The sequence below is a fragment of the Peromyscus californicus genome, unplaced genomic scaffold (genome assembly GCF_007827085.1).
Source record: "Peromyscus californicus insignis strain IS unplaced genomic scaffold, ASM782708v3 Scaffold_18__1_contigs__length_77618521, whole genome shotgun sequence".
Taxonomy (NCBI): domain Eukaryota; kingdom Metazoa; phylum Chordata; class Mammalia; order Rodentia; family Cricetidae; genus Peromyscus; species Peromyscus californicus.
Genome location: NW_026294480.1, coordinates 34,434,780 through 34,450,662, shown reverse-complemented (window position 1 = coordinate 34,450,662; position 15,883 = coordinate 34,434,780). Strand labels below are relative to the sequence as shown.

At 41.2% G+C, this 15,883-nt stretch overlaps 1 pseudogene; it reads left to right on the top strand.

Annotated features, from left to right (window-relative positions):
- Positions 1-14,060: 14,060 nt before the first annotated feature.
- LOC128113840 (60S ribosomal protein L35-like) lies at positions 14,061-14,654 on the top strand (annotated as a pseudogene).
- The last annotated feature ends 1,229 nt before the right edge of the window (positions 14,655-15,883 follow it).

The following is a 15,883-nucleotide window of genomic DNA, read 5'->3' as shown; positions in this document are numbered from 1 at the left end:
TACTCAAAATCGAACTGCATTCTCAGTCCCCTCTGGCAACCTAGCACTAAAGGTGTGGCTGCGGAAGAGCAAGGCCCTCGGATCCCTAAAGAGATGCTCCCAGAGAACCCAGGGGACGGGAGAGGTGACAGCAACTGGCCGCTTAGTCTTACACACAAGTCCGGCTTACTGCGGGGAGGATCCATGTTGGAGGGGCAGGAAGGTGGAAGGAAGCGAGGCCTGGGTCCCTCCTGCTCTTCCTACAGGTTCTCTCTGCAGCTCCTTCTCTCCGCCCCGCTTCCCTCTCTTCTTCCCCCCTCCTCCCTTCCCACCCCTCTCTCTCCTTCTCTCCTGATTCTCTTCCTCTTCCTTTCTCTACTCCCCCGTCATGCCCCTGCACCCAAGAAACCCAGCTAGAAGAAACTCTTCGCACTGTGGTTTTCCAGTGTCTAAGTGTACATATGAGTGGAGGGCTCAGCCTGGGGGTTGGAAGGAAGGAGACACTTCACCCAGGGCAGAGTCCTTAGGAACCCTGACAGGACTTTCCTGCACTGTGGTCTTGCCTGAGCCCGGCTGTATAAGATTCCGGTACAGCAGGCATGAAGCCGCTTCCCACTTGGTCTCTGTCTCTGTCTCTGTCTCTCTCCCTCTCTCCCACTTTCAGGGGTGTTATTTCCTCCAAGACACCCAAGGAAGCTTCAGGTGGGTTTCCAGGTCAACCTTCTGTGGAAACTCAAACATTTCTCAAAGGCAGTTTAACCTCTGCCACTGTGCCTTAGAGTAGCAAAGTTGTGTGTGTGTGTGTGTGTGTGTGTGTGTGTGTGTGTGTGTGTGTATTCCTTTTCAAAACTTTAAAAAAAAAAAAAAACAAGACCAGAGCTTTCAGAAGACTCAGGCTTCTGGGGGTTTCTATCCACAGGGTGATAACACATCTTGAAACAAGATATTTATAATTTGTTTGGTTTCACATTTATCCCCATAAAGCTACACAGTAACGGCTGAGAGCTATAAAAACACTTAGGTAAGAAGAGGAGTTAGAGAGGAGATAAAAAGGATAATTAGAAGCAGAGACGTAGCCCTAGAATTGCGTCTTCTTGCATGCTCTCACAGCCCAGCAAGCCATAGCACTTATGGCAGTCTGCAGCCTAATTCTGGGCACTCCGCAGCCTCTCCCTTTCCAAGGCTGACTTACACAAGCTTCCTTGCAATTCTCCAGACTCTCGGGCTGGTACTGAGCCACCTTCTCCAGTAAGTGACCCCCACCCCCACCCCCTCCAGGGAAGGGAACTGCCTGTGGCCGACGTGGGTTCCAAGCTTCGGAGCAGGCCACCTGGAAATGCCGAGATAACCTGGTGAAATAAGGGATTTACAGGGGCCAGGGTGCACTGTAGGGAGGGGACCGGGGTGGGGTGTGGCTGCACATGTCCAGCCATGGATGATGAAACTAGGAGGTAATATATGAGCCTAGCGAGACCACAAGGGGAATGCTATGTTCCTCATCGCCTCCCAAGGAAGATGCACATAATGAGCTGGCTGCCTTTCAGAGAGGAGCAATTAAGATGATTAAGGGACCAGAGGGAGTGACTTAGGGGGAGAGATTAAAGGTATTAAGCATGTATACCTTGGCTGGGCTCAAAGCAGAGGGAATGTGGAAACTCCATAAGCATCCTCAGAACATAAACACAGGGAGAAGCGAAATTGTTTCACATGGTCCCCGAAGGATGTTACTGAAAGTAGTAGGGATGGAAGAAAAGAAAACAACGACCTGTTAGAGACAGCTTCTGAACAGAACCAGACACCACAAGCGCAGGGGCGTAACTAAGGCTTTGTTTCTTTTCTAAAAAAACCAAGACACCATAATAGGCTAGCCCTTCGTTTAGATAGCAGAGACTGGTCTCATGGAGATGCCAGGAAGGGAAAATTAATAACACTAGACAATGACTTTTTAGAGTCTTGGCGGGAAAGGCTCCCTGCTTACTGACAGTAATTATTAATTGTCTTAGCTTAGCATTTGAAGCTTTCAAAAGACTGTTTCAAAAGACTGTTGCACGTTTGCCTTCCGAAGTGATCTAACAGCACTTCTTTTTTTTTGGTTTTTCGAGACAGGGTTTCTCTGTGTAGCTTTGCGCCTTTCCTGGAACTCACTCTGTAGCCCAGTCTGGCCTCGAACTCACAGAGATCCGCCTGGCTCTGCCTCCCGAGTGCTGGGATTAAAGGCGTGCGCCACCACCGCCCGGCTCTAACAGCACTTCTTAATGTTCTAGAATAGTCCCTCCTTTGGGCATGAAATCCCACCCTGTAATTCCTCCCCTAGCCCCACTGCCCAGCTGTTCAAATCGTACCCATTTATTAGGATCTTGCCCTCTGGGCCAGCCCAAGTGCTCCCTCATTTTGGTATCAGCTATCTATCACCTACTATTTGTACTGAGAGCAATTATAGTGGCTTGGCTGTCCGCTTGACTGGATCTGGAGTCAACAGAAAGGCAGGTTGCTGGGCACTCCTGTGAAGGCCTTTTTCCATCAGATTGTTTGGAGTGGGTAGACCTACTCTAATTGTTGGTGGCACCTTCTGGTGGTCACTCAGACGAAAAGGAGATGGAAAGAAAGAATTGTTTTTCTCTGCCTGTCTTCACTCATGCTGGCAAGTTTATCCATCCTGTGGCCGCCACTGCTGCATTCTTTAGTTGATATTAGAACTAGCTTCTTTGAACTTCCAACATAGATCAGGTCTTTGGTTGACATATTAGAATGACATCCAACTACTGGATTCTAGTACCATATAAGCCGAACTGCTTTCCATAGTATGTGTATCATTTTACATCCCTATTGCAACATATGAAGATTATTAGTTTCCCATCTCCTCACCCACACTTACTTTCAATTTTATTATTGTCATTTTAGCCATTTTAGTAGGTGTAACGTGTTGTCCCACTGTGTTTGTGTTTTGCTTCCCTATTGACTAAGGATTTTGACCATCTTTTTAAGTACTTCATAATCATTTTCATTTATTCTTTGAGAAAGTATCTATTCGAGTCATTTGCTGGTTCTTAAGTTCAGTTATTTGTCTCACAGATGTTAAAGTGTGTTGATGTATCTGAAAAACTGACTTCTGTATGATATGTAGTTTGAAAATATTTTGACACATTCTGTGATTTTTTTTCACATTCTTGGTTTTGGGGGCTGTGTCTGCAAGATTTTTTCATTTGATGAAGCCTGATTTACTCATTTTTCTATTCATTGACTGTATTTTTGTTTTCATACCTAAAATAAAAATCTATTGCCAAATCCAAGGATTAGATAGAGTTGCCCTGTGTTGGGCTCTAAGAATGTTACTGTTTTAGTCTTTATAGTAGGGCCTTTGACTCAGTTTGAGTTAGTATTTGGATAAGGTGTGAGGTAACGGTGTGATTTCATTCTTTTGCTTGTGAATATCTAAGTGACTCCTCCCCATTTGATGAGGAAATGCATTCTTTCCCCATTGCATGGTCTGGCCACTTTCGTCAAGAAGCCACTACCTGCCCAGGGATATATGAGTTTGTTTCTGAACTCTCATTTCTCATTAATTCCTCTGACCACGCTGATATCAACCCCACATTCCTGTCATTGCTGTAAACTTGTGACTGGTTTTAAAACTAGAAAGCACATGTGCTTCAATTTGTTTCACCTGTATTAAGCCACGCATGGATCCCAGTACTAACTAAGGAGACAGAACAGGCAGATCTCTGTGAGTTCAAGACCAGTTTTTCTACTGAAAAACTTTAAAAATTTTGATAGGAGTGTCATTCAATTTGTACATCCATTTGTAGAAAATTACCATTAGGGATTTGTTTTCTCCCTCTTACCAACTTAAACAGGGATTTCCATTCTACCCTCCCTCCAAGACTTACCTTAGTTAGACAAGTACAGTCTCCATACAAAAACACAGAAAAGGCCCATTTGCTAATATAGCAGTTCCATACTTGTCGTGGAAATTGGGTGTCCGTTCCTGATGGCTCTGCCTTGCCATCAATGCTTTGAGCTTGATGATGGCTTAGTGTATTTTTGGCCAGGGGAAACATGGGGGAGCTGAATAGTAAATGTGGTGACCCCAGCAGTAGTGTAAATTTGCCCCAGTGGCCCTCACCAATGTAGACTAATATACCCAGCAAAACTATCTGCCATGACTGAAGGAGAAAGAAAAAGTTTCCACTATAAAAACAGCCTAAAAAAAATTTATAGCCAACAAGCCAAACCTAAAGATAATACAGGAAGTATTATTTTGGGTTGAAGAGAGGAATGAGCATAGCACAGAGACTGTGGAAATACATCTGAAGCCACAATCATGAAGACACAAAGTACCACTGAAAATACAAACAACATGATGATTGATTGCAATGAACACTTTTCAATAATGACTTTAAACATCAATGACTGCATTTCCCCTAACAAAAGATACAAACTGACTGAATGCATCAAGAAACATAATTCATCTATCTGGGCCTTTAAGAAGCACACCAATTTAAAGATAGTCACCTCCCTCCTTAGAGTAAAAAGATGTACAAAAGTTCTCCATTCCAATGGGACCAGGAGTGAGCACTGTCGTTCTCCTAATAGCTGACAAAATAGACTCGGCTGTGGTTTTTAATCACATATGTACTTTGTCTTATTGAGAAAGGTTCTCTTTTTCTCATCTTTTCTTTTCTCTCTATGTGGTCCAGGTTGGCCTTGGATATGTAGCCCAGACTACCTCAAACAAGAGATCCTCCTACCTCCAAACTGAGGATTACAGGCATGTACCAGCATTATGGGTAAAAAAGTACTTTTATTCCTAGTTTTAAAGGGTTCTTGGTCATTAGTGTGTTAGATTTCAAGTGCTTTTTCTGGATCAGTTGAGATGATCCCAAAGTTTACCTTTGTTCTTCATCAATATGTCATATCAAGCTGATTTTTATGTACTGTCATGCTGAGATAGTTATGAATGTATATTGAGGGGAGCAACATACTTAGGGGAAGAATTCTACTGCACCAAGGGTTTGTGTGCTGTTGGCATCAATTAGAACTAGATTTTTCTAAAACGGTACACTAGCAAACACACACATGAGACAGTAGTGGAAAAAATTTAGGAACAGCAACTACAAACATAACAGAAACTACACAGAAAAATGGCCTGCACACAGAGGAGACAGCTAATGCAGACTGTTGCTGAAGACAGCAACTGGGGGGAGGGTAGACACAGGCTAGCCCTCTGGCTAGCCACCCTAAAAGAATTGATGAGCTTTAGGGTCAGTGAGAGACCCTGTCTCACAAAATGACTGTGGAAAATAATAGGGGAAAGATACCAGAGGTCAACCTTTGGCCTCACCATGCACATGCCTACACAACAACACACATACACGCACACACTCACATCAACAGTACACAAATCACACACAACACACTGTACACATATCCAAGACTAAATTAAGATATAATAGTTGATTTTAAGTCTTTGTCTAGTACACACAATATCTGGCCTTCTTCAGTGACAGTCTGTATTAGCTTTTTTCCTCTTGTGTGCCATAATTTTTCATTACATGCCTTATTTTTTATTGAAAAATAGATTTTTTTTTAGTGATTATGATACAAACTCTTTAAACTGGGTCCATCCTCCACTCTGGGGTTTGTACTTACTGTTGTGGTCATTTGTTTATTGCTGTTGTTACTCATTTTGTAAAGCCTGTAATTTTTTTATTGTATGTGATTATAGAAGTCTTTGTTCCTTTAGCTTAGTTGTTACTTAAGTTGACAACAGTTTTTAAAAAAACATTTGAACAAAAGAAAAAGAAAAATCCCCAGTCTGGGCAGAGAGCCTATGTATATGCATGGGGCCATGCCTTCAACACTTAGCCTGGCAGTTAACTCTGTCTGAGGGGTCACTTCTTGCCCACAACAGAAGTGACAGAGGAGGGACTGTCTCAGGTTTCTTGTGAACATTCACTGAGTGCTGGAGTGTGGAAGTGTTACAGAGTTATCAATCTCTAGCATTTCTTCTCCAGCTTTTTCTTTTGTCACTGTTAGCTTTTGCACTGGGTAATAAAGGCTAATAGGTTTGCTTTGAAATGCTTTCAACAAATGCCACCTCTGTAGCCATTTTAGCTTTGACAAAATTCCTCATTTGGTGACAAAGAGGCAAGCTTTTTGAATTCATACTTTCGAGGAACCTCAAAGATATCTGTCTTAGTTAGGGTTCACTAATGCTGGGAAGAGACACCATGACCATGGCAACTCTTATAAAGAAACATTTCATTGAGGGTGACTCACTTGCAGTTTCAGAGGTTCAGTCCATCATGGTGGGGAGCATGGCAGCATGCAGGTAGATGTGGTGCTGGAGCTAAGAGTCCTACATCTTGCAGGCAACAGGAAGTTGACTGACTGCCACACTGAGTAAAGCTTGAGAAAAAGACCTCAAAGTGTGCCCTCAGAGTGACACACTTCCAATAGAAGTATTGCATGGATTAAAAGGGTGCCCTCCAGCCTCAAGGTCTGGATTAAAGGCATGTGTCATCCAGCCTTCTCCAACAAGAGCACACTTCCTCCAACAAGGCCAAACCTCCTAGTAGTGCTACTCCCTATGAGCTTATGGGGGCCAAATACATTCAAACTACCACAATATCAAAGCAAATAACCACAAGTCTTTCAGTCCAAGAATTGTTCTGTGATCTTCTCTTAAACATTAGAAACCTGTACCAGGCATGTGGACTACATTGTCTTCAATGTTGTCACCAAGTTGAGACATGGTACTGGGGATAAATTGAAACACCATGAACCTCTCATGTCAAGACTGAGAATCTTCTTTTTCCTTCACTAAGTGGTCAATTGGTTGTTGCGTACCTTTGATTCATTTCCAGAATCTCAACACAATTGGTTTTGATACTGTTTACCAGTTTGTTTGCCGCTTTGGAGGAGACACAAGCTTCAGTGTTTTTCTATTCAGCCATTTTCACTGATGCTACTTCCTTAATTAGCCTTTTGATAACTGATTTCACAGCAGTTAAACACAGGATGATGTGACTACGACAGATTAGATGCATTTCAAAGAGACAAGCAAGGAGTCTCCAAGCTCTGGTAGAACATGTAGTGATTGATAATTGCAGGAATATTGACAATATGCAGTAGAGCAGTAACCTAACAGCTGCATGGAAGGTGGACCGAGGAGGGTGACAAGAACAGGTGTTGTGGAACATTACTTTAACTATGTAAAGGTGTGTTGCATTTGTTTATGCTACAGGTGTTTAACTAGGCAAACATGTTATATTTGTTTATGCTGCATTTTGTTTTGTTTTGTTTTTCGAGACAGGGTTTCTCAGCTTTTGGAGCCTGTCCTGGAACTCACTTTGTAGACCAGGCTGGCCTTGAACCCAGAGATTCACGTGCTTCTGCCTCCAGAATGCTGAGATTAAAGGTGTGCACTACCACTGCCCAATAATTTGTTTTTTTTTTTTTTTTTTTTTTTTTTTATTTTATGTGCATTGGTGTTTTGCCTGCATGTATGTTTGTGTGAGGGTGTTGGATTCTGGAGTTACAGACAAGTTGTGAGCTGCCTTATGGGCTCTGGGAATTGAACCTGGGTCCTTTGGAAGAGCAGTCAGGGCTTTCAACCTCTGACCCATCTCTCTAGTCTGCATTTGTTTAATTATATAAAGATGTGTTGCTGTTTTGCTTTACCTGCCTAAGGCATCTGATTGGTCTAATAAAATGCTGAACAGCCAATAGCTAGGCAGTAGAGGGATAGGCAGGGCTGGTGGGAAGACAGAATAAGTAGGAGGAGGAATCTAGGCTGGGGGAGAAGAGAATGAGGGAGAAAAAGAAGGAGATGCCCAGGGCCAGCCAGTCAGGCAGCTGCCAGTCGGCTAGACACAGAATAGGACGTACAGAAGGAAGGAAAGGTAAAAAAGCCCTGAGACAAAGAAGATGAGAAACAGGTTAAGTTATAAGAGCTAGCAAGAAACAAGCATAAGGCTGAGCATTCCTAACTAATAAGTCTGCATGTCATGATTTGGGAGCTGGTTGGTGGCCCAAAAGAAAGCTTGCTGCAGACAGGTCCTGTGAAAGTTGCCAGTAACTACATAGACAATAGGGACTTGAGATCTATTTGCTCATCCAAAGGGAACGTCTCCAGGGATCATACATGCAAGGACTCTGATGGCTTCTTAAGGTTGTCCTTAAGTCTGTGCATTCCAGACACAGGATGGCCTCACAGTCGAAGGAGGCCAAAGAACTTGTGAAACTTGGGTCTATACTCTTGCACACTAGAGGAGATGTGCGATCCTTGGAAGAGTAGAAGAAACCATTTAGGACATGTTTTTTTTTTAAAGAAGGGAGGGAGGAAAAAAGATGAGTAACAAGGACCTTTATTTGATTAGATTTTGAAGACTGGAACACTATAGCTTCCCAAGTATTATCACGTCAGAAGCATCTGGCACGTGCCCCAAACACGGGGGCCATATTGGCTGATGACTCTCTGCTCTGAGGGTGCTGGGAGCCTTGGCTGTGAACTCTGCAGCTTGAGCCCACCCATGTCTGCTGATTCATTATGGAGAAAGCTAGATAAAGTCAGAAAAAGGTGTGAGAGGAATTTCTACCAATTTCTCTTGATTGGGGTGCTGGGTAGAAGGAAGGATTTAGAAACAGATTTCTAAAGAGAAAAAGAGAAACCCTTCTGCTCTTGCCTCATTCCGACTCGCAAGGGAAGCAGACAGCCTTGCTGATGGTGTTAAAAAGCAGTCTAGTTTCCTGGACCGTGAACCAGAAAGCAGGGGGACAGACGATGCCATAAAAAGTCCGGCAGGAATGTATTTGGCAAAAAAGTCACAAAAGAAATCAAGAGAGTCATAAATCAAATTTTAAGAGCAAATCACTTTAATAGCAGCTAATTCGTATTAAGCTCTGACTGTAGACTTGCCTCAGCATTTGAAAAGGACTCACTAATTAAACTCTTAAAGCAATCTTCTGAAACAGTTACTAATATTGCTGTCATTTTATAGATGAAACTAGAGTGTAGAAAGGTTCGGCATTTGTTTTTAAAAGACCCTTAATATAGTGGAGTCAGGATTAAAAAAACAAAAACAAACAAACAAAAAACTGAACCTGAAGTATCTAATAAAAACTAACAAAAGTATATCTAGTATATCCTTTGGGGAAATGTGTCCTTAGGATAATAAAACACAATAAAGAGGGAAACCCCAGCGGGGCTGGAGAGAGTGCTCAGAGGTTAACAGCACTTGAGGATCTTGTAGAGGACCCAGGTTCGATTCCCAGCTCCCACATCAATGGCTCACAACTGCCTGTAACTCCAGTTTCAGGGAATCCAATTCCTTCTTCTAGCCTCCATGAACACTTGCATGCAAGTGGTGCACATACATCCACTCAGGCATATGTACACATGGCATTAAATAAATACAGTTTTAAAAGAAGGTACCCCAAATTCTCTGTTGAAAAGAAAGTGCAAGAAGGCTAAGTAATGTGGAGCTTTGTTATTGGTATGAAAATGGACTGAAGGTGGCAAAATAACATGGCAAACCAATAAAATACTAGATACAAATTTTGAAAATACGCTCTCCCACAACAATTATTGAAAAGGTGGTGAGAGATTTTTTGAAGAATATCTAAGGAATACTAAGGTGACTGGACTGAGACACCTTAAAAGACAACATTGAGACAGCCGTGGGAGTGGGATGTAAAAGATGATGCAGGTCCTGAAGGTACAGACCTGGATGAGAACCCACGGGGACTGGAGGTCAGGAGCAAAGAGAAGAACCTCCACATAAAAAAGAAACTGCTACAGAAACAGAGGCAGCCATGTCTGAGCAGCCCTAACGCAGACAGCTTGGCCGGACTGAACATGTGAGAAATATTTTATTTTTAAATATTTTCTTAATACAGATTACTAAACTGATGTAATAGCACTGAAATATTTTAATCATGTAGACATGTGGTAGAAGTATTATCCAACTGAAGCAGAACATTTGATAAAATTTTGGCCCGCCTTTACCTATAATTTCATCTTTTAAAAGAATGAATAAACAACAGGGAAGCTGAAATTCTGGACTTAATTTTTATCCAAAACAATTTAATTAGTGATGGAGAAATGAATTTCACACGTACACACAAAACCTTGAGAAATGTAATAATTTTGGAGTGTCTCATATTTCTCTGAGACTTTAGGAAATAAGATTTTATTTTTATTTTTCTTCTTCTTGTTATTATTATTTTGGCTTTTCAAGGCAGGGTTTCTCTATGTTGCCCTCGCTGTCCTAGACCTCACTCTGTAGACCAGGCTGGCCTTGAAATCACTGAGGTCAGCCTGCCTCTGCTTCCTGAGTGCTGGAATTAAAGATGTACACCACCACTGCCCAACAAAAAAATCAGTTTTTAATTAATTTTTATTTCTAATTTTATTTCAGTAAAGTGAAGATGGGCTCAGTCAATCATTTATATTTGTTGGGATTTATGTTGGGACTCAATTCTAAATATTCCCTTTATGCTCAAAAAGTGCACATCTCTGACATGGTCCACAAGATTTAATGCATGTCACTGAATTCTGTTTATTAACCATATGGTGAGAATGTCCCCTATGCCACTTTCAGTCTGTTTTTCTCCAATTCCTATTGTAAGGTTGCCAAGCTTTGCTTGCGCACACCATTGGTAGACATATATGCAGAGCAGGATACTGTTGGTAGACGTAATGCAGAGCAGGATACCGTTGGTAGATGTATATGCAGAGCAGGATTGTTCTCTCACCCCAGAAAGTTACTCATAGGAACATAAAGCAATATTGTCATATTTTTTTCTGAGTAAATTGTTTTATAATTAAATAACAGTTACATATTAACCTGAAGTGAGTAAATAGTTCATATGATTATAGTTTACGTTACTAGTTTATTTATATAGCATTCTTTATTCTGAAATAAGTCAAGTTTTGCAAACATATTTCATCATATTTCATCAATTTCCATCATAGTTTTATTTACAATTTGCCTGCCATGTTTTTTTTTTTTTTTTTTTTTTTTTTTTTTTTTTTTTTACTTTCCAGCTTTCTATGCAGCCATGTTTTAATAATCATTTGAAAAATCAAATTGCCGGGATTTGTTCTTTCAAACCCAATACGAGAATTACTGACTTTGAACAATTACATTTAATCTACTAGGTCTTTTTGAGATTGCCAGTATATTCAAATTTACTTTAACTGTTTAAATTTGTGTCAACTTTTTAACACATCGGTTATTTCCTTTGTGAGGTTTCTTATCCCAACTTCTTTGGGGTTGAGATTTGTTTTTCACTAATAATTTCTATTGATTTGGAAGTTGTAAATGTTCTTTTAGTAGCTACCTTTAATCTTCTAAAGAATCCTGAGGTTTATTTGTACAGAAAGTTTCCACTGGAACTTTTATTTGATTATGCTGAATTGGTAGAATAATTTGGAGACACTTGACAACAATATCGAGCATAAAAATCTATGCACATGGTCTATTTTTCCATGGTTTTAGATGTTAAATTGCATCCATGTCCAACAGTTCACATTAAGTAGGTTGCACATATGTTTTGTTAAATTTATTGTTATTTTTGATACTATTGTAAATGCTATTTTCAAACTATGATTTCAATTCCCAATTATTTTTGTTAAGTGTAGAAACATAATTAATTTTGGCATTGAGACCTTTTACATACAAACTTTGCCATATGATTTTATTCCTTTGTCAGTTCTATTGATTTTCTGTGAAACAATCATGTCATCTACAAGTAAGCAGTTTCTCACCTTCCTTTCCAGTCTACATGGCTTACTGATTTGTCTTGTGTGACAGGACAGATATTTTTCTTTAAAAGCTATTTTTGAGATTGTAATATGATTACATATTTCCCCCTTCCCTTTCCTCCCCACTAGTTGTTCCATGCACCCCTCCTGACTCTCCTAATTAATGACTTATTTTTTTAATTGTATGAACACACACACACACACACACACACACACACACACACACACACACACACATTCATTCTTAACTACATAAATGCAACCTGCTCAGTCCTTATAATGTGACTTGTATGCATGTTTTCAGGGCTGGCCGTTGGGTATTGAATAGCTAATTGGTGTGCTCTTCTCTAGGAAGGGCTACTTCACCTGCTTTCAGTAGTGTTTAGTTGCCTGTAGTTCTTTGTGTAAGACGAGGCCTCCTGAGCCATGCCCCTTCGATGTGAGCTTGTCTCCTGTTGTCCTGCTCAGGTAGTCATGTGGGTGAGACTATGAGTACACCTTTTGACATTTCTAGGAGACAGTCTCATAGCAAATTCCATGTTCCTCTGGCTCCTACGATCTCCCCATGTCTTCTTAGAAATGATCCCTGAGCCATAGATGCAGGAGCTGTGCTGTAGAGGTATCCATTTGGAACTGGGCTCCACAACTCTGAATTTTAATGAGTTGAAGCATAAGTTTCTTTCCTAGTTATTGCTCCAAACCTCCCTTTCTATGCTGAATAAGATTGGAGAAAATGGACATTATTATCTTGTTAGTATTAGGGGGAGCATTTAATCTTTCTCCATTAAATGTGATATTAACTAAGTTTTTCCAGATTGACTTTATGAGTTTGAGGAAGTTTGCTTCTGTTTCTTGTTTGCTGACAATTTTTATCATGGATGAATATAAACTTTTGTCACATGCTTTTTATGTATCAACTCAAATGATAATATGATTTTTTTGGTAATATGATAATTACATTGATTGATTTGTAAGTATGTAACTCATCTTGTAATTCTGTATTAAACTTCACTTGGCCATGGTGTTTTGTCCACTCTGTACATAGCCAAGTTAGAACTACTATGGTTTTTGTGTGCATGAGGGATATTGGCCTTTAGTTTTCTTTTTTACTAACATCTTTGCATGGTTCAGTATCAGAGAATGGGTTGAGAAATGATATGTTAAATTTTCATTTTTCTTAGTCTATCAAAGCAACTCCTAAGCTTTGGGCATTTAACTGCTCCCCTGGTAGTTAGAATTGTGGCCTTCATACCAAAGACCTGTGGTGATGTATTGTGTGTCCCCCAATATACTGTGTTTCCCAATAAAATTTATCTGAGGATCAGAGGAAAAAGCCAGCCACTATAAGTAAACATAGAAGTCAGGCAATGGTAGCACATGCCTTTAATCCCAGCATTAACCATAGAGGTCTGGAGGTATGCACAGACAGACAGGAAGAGGAAGTGATATAGCTGGGCTGAGAAAGCCAATGAGATTACAGAACAGAAAGGCATATAGGCATGGGTATACAGGAAGTAGCTCTCTTTGGAGACTGAAGTGTTGGTGAGGTGAGGTTAGCTTGTGGCTTTTCCTATTTCCCTGATCTCTCAGGTTTTCATCCCTATATCTGGCTCTATGTTTTTTATTTAATAAGACCATTTAGCAATAAGTCTACAATGACCCCTATGCTATACTCCATTGGTTGCCCACATGTCAGATTTCAGCTCCTGATTTAGTAGTGAATTTTCTGAGTGATAATTTATCCCATATTTCTTTATATAGTAGAAAGAATATAATACATGTTAGCTCATTCTGTCGTGTTTCTTAAGGGCGACAAAAACATATTTCAAAAAGATCAAAGAAAATTCTAGGCAGTATTTCATGAGTAAAGCCAAAGAGGACTATGAATAGCTTTGGAAGCCTGAAAGGTTCTTGAGCATTAAATATATCACTTATATTGTTATACAATCTAGACCCCCTGACAAGGGAGGATTATGCATATCATTGGATAGGCAGCAGGCAGCAGGGGTTTGACCATGTCGGAGATTGCCTGGGGACAAAGAAGGTCTTGTGATAAAAAAAAAAAAAAAACACCACAAAATCAGTTTGTTCTAATTAACTCACAAATAAGAACAACATGCAACTAGTTTATGGAATTTTTTGCTCTTGTACTTCTTGAGTGACCTCCATCCAATGATTGCTGGAAGGCTGTAAAGGCTTGCTATTCTGCTCAGTGTAGGAGATTTCCCTCGTGATTTTAATTCTAAGGCTCTCTGTGCGGTTAGCTATGGCTATTATGAGGTCTACCTTGTAGCTCAGCTTCCTTTACCTAATGTACTCCATTCCCTCGTTTGTAGAGAATGATCTCAAGGGTATCCTCTGTTTGATAAGCCTCGTCTCAGGTCTCAGTCTGGAGAAGTTGAATGGTCTGGAGGCACAGATGGTAAGGATGGATTGCGGACCAGACTCACACACAGCATAGTTCGTGGTAGGCGGAACACAATAAAACACAGTGTTAAGTGGAAGTGCTTTATAAATAGAACCTTGGCAATGCAGCTGTGACCAAGATTATGGCTAGGGACCTGCGTGGCTAGAAGGAGGAGCTCCTAAAACAACTGGACCATCTGAAGGTGGAGCTGTCCCAGCTTCGCGTTGCCAAGGTAACAGGCAGAGCTGGGTCCAAGCTCTTCAAGATAAGAGTTGTCCGCAAATCCATAGCCGGTGTCCTCATTGTCTTAACCAGGCTCAAAAAGAAAACCTCAGGAAATACTACAAGGGAAAGAAGTACAAGCCGCTGGACCTGTGGCCCAAGAGGACTAGAGCCATGTGCCGCCAGCTCACCAAGCATGAAGAGAAGCTAAAGATCATGAAGCAGCCTTGGAAGGAGAGACTGTACCTGCTGCGCAAGTATGCGCTCAAGGTCTGAGGTGGAAAGGCAATAAAGTGCAAAACTGGCTATAAATAGGACCTTTATGATTGGTAAAATCGGAGTATTATGCTAGCAGAAGGGAACACAGGGGCCAAAGTAAAATATTGGTTTTTTGAGGGCTATTAGGAGAACAGTAACTGTAAGGCCAATGAGATCAGAAAACTATGCTAAGCCATGTGAACACAAGGAACAAAAGAGAACCAATAACGGTTGAAAGTGAAGTGTGAAACGAAGGATGTCCCTCTTGTCGTATGAAGAGAGTCTCCGTTCCTGCGGGATGGAGGAAAAGCTGGGAGGAGGGCTTCATCTGCAGAGCAGCCAGGTTGAGTTACCAACCATGTGGCAGGTGCGCTTGCCGTGTGGAGGTTCGGGCTTTAGTTAGGGAAGAATGGGACCCAGACACAGTGGGGGAGAACAATAAACTGATGATCGGTCTTGGGTCCACAGGTGTCTTAGAACCAGCTTAACTCTTAAATGGTCTATCCTTCTCTCCTCTGTAAATGGACAGCAGCCCTGCCTTTCTTGAAGATAATGAAGAGAGCTCTTGTTCCCCTCAGGGTCTATCCTCCTTGCCCTCTTCTTTTACCCAGATCATAATTAGGCAATGAGGGACCAACAGGGCCTGACAGAGAGGAAAGTTCTATAGCCCAAAGAGCTGTGAATCTAAGCCAGCACATTCTACTGGGGAGCCTGGGAACTATGACGGTGTTTGAGATTAAAGAACTAGCATGTCAGATTGGGTGGAGAGCTTACTGGTATGGACAAGATTGGATAACGGGAAGTTTATTGATTAAAATTTAGAATTAACACCAGGGCGATGGCACTGGGAGATGACGCAAATTCACGACCATAATAGCTCCTTCGAGCATAGAAAGTGATGGTCATGCTATGAGAGGATGCGATGACAGCATTTCTCCACTTACCAAAGTCAGTACCGTGTGTAGGGCTGGGAAACCTACTCAATGATTGTGTGCGACCCTTTAATATGGTTCCTAAAATCATGAAATTATTTTCATTGCTACTTCGTAACTGTAATTTTGCTACTGTTATGAACTGTAATGTAAATATCTGATATTCAGGATAGTCTTAGGTGACTCCTGTGACAGAATCCTTCAGCCCCCAAAGGGGGCCATGACCCACAGGTTGAGAACCACTGGTCTAGAGGATTCTCTCCTTGTTTCCCCTGGTTGGACATGGCCATTGCTATTTCAAATCAGAGAAGGTGT